The sequence below is a fragment of the Amaranthus tricolor genome, chromosome 8 (genome assembly GCF_026212465.1).
Source record: "Amaranthus tricolor cultivar Red isolate AtriRed21 chromosome 8, ASM2621246v1, whole genome shotgun sequence".
Lineage (NCBI taxonomy): Eukaryota > Viridiplantae > Streptophyta > Magnoliopsida > Caryophyllales > Amaranthaceae > Amaranthus > Amaranthus tricolor.
The window spans coordinates 3,269,381-3,271,880 of NC_080054.1; positions in this window are offsets into that span (position 1 = coordinate 3,269,381).

A 2,500-nucleotide genomic window follows, 5' to 3' on the forward strand; every position below is an offset into this window, starting at 1 on the left:
ATATATAAACAATACAAGTCATAAAAAAGACAATATGTTGCAAACAAAGGTGAGTTTTGGTCCATGGAAAAACTAGTATAACTTAACTCTCATTTGGGTGTCCCCTAGGGTCACAAGGGAAAAATCTCTTTATCTATTATAGGGGGAAGGTTATAGTTGAGGGTTGGGGCCCAAGGTGCCATCGACTGGGCATGTGGTAGGCATGGAGCCATGGCCGGAGCCTCGCCCCCGACCCGACCCGCGGGCCGTGACCCCGCGGGCCGACCCGTGGGCCGAGGAAGGGAACGCTCGACTCGTGAGACGTGGGCATTGCTACGAGATCAAGAACGATATGCTTGGCCCGAGTGAGCCGGGGGATCTTGAAAAATCCACCCTTCTAATCTAATGATACACACGCACGCGCGCGCGCTAGGCGCTAAGGCGCTAAGGCACTTAAGCACTTAAGCACTTTAGCACTTAAGCACTTGAGCACCTTGAGCACCTGAGCACCTATATGGATGGTTATAATATAATGTGAGCTCTCAAGGTGCTGTGAAGGTTTTCGGGCCATGCGGTACGAAAGACGCTATGGCCCATGGGAAAGAAGGTGGTAGCATAGAGCCTCACCCCGAGCCGTGAGCCATGAGACCCCCCCCTTGTGATTATGGCTTGTAAGGGAGTTCATTGCAACGTGATCGAAAACATCATTCAAACTTAATATCAATGATTCTCATTACTATGGTTTGTAAGGGAGATTGTGGTATAGGAGCAATGTGGTAGCCTTGAGCCATGGCCGGAGCCTCGCCCCGAGCCCCGAGCCAAGAATGAGCCATGAGACCCCCCTAATGATTATGGCTTTTAAGGGAGTTCGTTGCAAGGTGATCAAAAACATCATTCAAACTTAATACCAATGATTCTCATTACTATGGTTTGTAAGGGAGATTGTGGTAAAGGAGTTCAATGTAAGTTGATAAAAAATACTCCCTTTTAGCCTCTTATATCATTCAAAAATTTATTTTTACCCATTTTTGAAAATAATATCAATGACTCTCACTCATAATATCTTTCCAACAAGCCTCCCATTTTTTCAAGATTTTTACAATTTTTTATCCATTTTTCACTATTTTTCACCAATTTAACGGAAAAAAAAAAAATAAAATATTTTTTTAATGAAATTAATATTTTTAACTAAACCAATCTATTTGTATATTTTTTCTCAAGTGTCTCCTAATTTTTCATGATCTATTGACACTTTTTACTATTTTTTATTATTTTTCCCTTTATTTCACCAATTTAACGGAAAAAAAAAATAAAATACTTTTTTTAATGAAAAAAATTTTTTTAACTAAACCAATGTCTTTATATATATTTTCTCAAGTGTCTCCTAATTTTTCATGATTTATTGACACTATTTACTATTTTTTATTAATTTCGCGTTTTTCGGCCTTATTTAATTAAAATAAAATACTTACAAGTTTTTTTTTTTCAAAATTTCAGCTTCTAAAATTTCTTTAATATATGTTCCAACAATACAAGTCATAAAAATGACATTATGTTACAAATAAAGGTGAGTTTTGGTCCATGGAAAAACTAGTATAACTTAACTTGCATTTGGGTGTCCCCTAGGGTCACAAGGGAAAAATCTCTTTATCTATTATAGGGGGAAAGAGTTTGGGAGCCTTGGGCTGGCATGGCCAGCACCCCCTCGCCCAGGCATGGGCGTTATGCGTGTGAGGGGTGACTACCCTCCATCACGTTGAATGCCATCCCGTGGGCCATCGCCGGCGATCGGTTTTTTCCGGTGGCTGGTCGGCCCTACCAGACGATGAGTGGGCCCTTCCTAGTCAGCTTGGCCTACGGTGATTCGTCTGGGGGAACGTCCCTTCGGTTGCTCCCAATGCCCCTTTCGGTTGACGGTTGACGGTTGACGGTATGCTTGAGGCCTAAGGAAATGCTGCGTCTTGTGATCCCCGACTACCCGCTCAGGCGGCACGACGGGTTTTCTTGACGTGGTTCAGTACGCGGGCTGATTCGTGTTGGTGTGGGAATGTGTTTCCCCTTCGGTTGCTGGTCCCTTCGGTTGAGATACGCTTGATGCCTAAGGAAAGGTTACGGGCCACGGAAGGACGTGACTTAGTACGCGGGCTGATTCGTGTCAATGGTCCCTTCGGTTGCCGGTCCCTTCGGTTGAGATACGCTTGAGGCCTAAGGAAAGGTTGCGGGCCACGGAAGGACGTGACTTAGTACGCGGGCTGATTCGTGTCAATGGTCCCTTCGGTTGCTGGTCCCTTCGGTTGAGATACGCTTGAGGCCTAAGGAAAGGTTGCGGGCCACGTAAGGACGTGACTTAGTACGCGGGCTGATTCGTGTCGATGGTCCCTTCGGTTGAGATACGCTTGAGGCCTAAGGAAAGGTTGCGGGCCACGTAAGGACGTGACTTAGTACGCGGGCTGATTCGTGTCAATGGTCCCTTCGGTTGAGATACGCTTGAGGCCTAAGGAAAGGTTGCGGGCCACGTAAG